Source organism: Otolemur garnettii, unplaced genomic scaffold (genome assembly GCF_000181295.1).
Source record: "Otolemur garnettii isolate 467f Iridium unplaced genomic scaffold, OtoGar3 scaffold00113, whole genome shotgun sequence".
Classification (NCBI taxonomy): domain Eukaryota; kingdom Metazoa; phylum Chordata; class Mammalia; order Primates; family Galagidae; genus Otolemur; species Otolemur garnettii.
The window spans coordinates 2,451,390-2,453,126 of NW_003852508.1; the positions used below are offsets into that span (position 1 = coordinate 2,451,390).

Here is a 1,737-nt window from a genome sequence, read left to right on the forward strand (position 1 = left end):
AAAAAAAATGAATAGGCCAGGCATGGTGGCTCAGGCCTATAATCATAGCACTTTGGAAGGCTGAGGCAGGAAGATCCTTGAACCCAGGAGTTTGAAGTCGCAGTGAGCTATGATGATGGCCTGCACTCTACCTGGGGTGACAGAGCAAGAGACTGTATCTCATCACCCCCACCCACTGAAAGAAGGCAGAAGGAACAAAGTGCTACAAAAGCAGAAGGAATCAAGTTGAAAGAGAAAAGAAATCTATCATGCTGGGTGATCAGTGACAGCTGCAGTGAACAGGGCAGGAGCAGGACTTTGGCAGAGGTGGGTGTGCAGTGTCCTTAATTATTCCTCTCATGGCACTTACAGGCCTGGTTTTATTGCACTTCACCTTGTTGCACTTTGCAGTTGCTTCATGTTTTGCAAATTGAAGGTTTGTGACCACCTTTATTTTTTTCTGTAGCTCACTTTGTTAGCATTTTTTAACAATAAAGTTTTTTAAACTGGTTTTTCACCAGTATTTATAAAGCTAGATGGACATGTGTGTTGTCTTAATACAGCAAATGTTTAGCCTGTCCCAATTATTACAGAATCAGAACAGTGAGAATACTCACATAATAAAACATTTTGGATTAACATATGTACTTATTTAGACATAATGCTATTACACACTTTATAGAATGGTGTAAATATAACTTTTATCCACACTAGAAAACCGAAACAATTACATCACTTGCTCTATCGCAGTGTTTGCATTATTGCAACGCTCTGGAACTGAACCCACAGTGTGCCCAAGTTATGCCTGTATCACTTTCTGGATGTACCGATTTCCTTTCTGCTCAACTTTGTTCTTTGTGTGTTTCCCCCATTAGAATGCAAGATCCATGCGAGCAGGACTTTGCCTTGTCCTCTTCAGCTCCTAGAACTGTGCCTGGCATACAGTAGGTGCTCTACAGATGGGGGGCCTGTAAGGGGGCAAGTCAGGGACACAGAAAATAAAGAACAAAGCTGTGAAGGAAGGAGGAGACATCTATGCAAATGGATTCACGTCCCTCTTCTTAGCCTTATGTCTTCTTGCCATTCTAAAGTTTGGTGTGTGTTACTTCCACTGAGAGATCTGCCCTGACGCCTTCGCCTCACCTAATTCTTAACCTGGCCCTAAATTCCTTTACCTCCTGATGTCTGGCCGTTCCCCAAAGTGTATCTCACCAAAATTCACCATCGTTTGCACATGCCTTTGCTCCTGATGTTCTCCATGCCTTTGTTCCTGATGCTCCCTGTGTCTAGAATATCATCACACTTCTCCCTTCCGAATAAACTCTCACTCATGCTTCAGACCACAATGCTGCAATTTCAAAGTATCTAACAAAATGTGAAACATGCATTCCCTGTGGCTCGGCAGCAGATCCACTTCTACAGATGTATCCTTTGGGTTTTCTCTTGCAAGGAGCAAATGTTGCCACTTCTGGGAAGCTCTCTCTGCTCTCTGGAGCACACAGAGCATACCTTTGTGTGCCGTTTATCTCACAATGTGGAACTATTTGTTAACAAGGTGTTCCCCTTCATATTAAACCTGAGATCTATATTCTCATAGGGAGACAGACAAAAATGTACATAAGGGTGGCACCTGTGACTCAGTGAGTAGGGCGCCAGCCCCATCTACCAAGGCTGGCAGGTTCAAACTCGGCCCGGCCAAACTGCAACAACAAAAAAATAGCAGGGGCATTGTGGCAGGTACCTGTGGTCCCAGCTACT

The 1,737-nt window shown here is 43.9% G+C and overlaps 1 pseudogene; it reads right to left on the reverse strand.

The window, feature by feature from the left end:
• Window positions 1-488: 488 nt before the first annotated feature.
• On the reverse strand, window positions 489-598 carry LOC111727601 (annotated as a pseudogene).
• Between the last annotated feature and the right edge of the window lie 1,139 nt (window positions 599-1,737).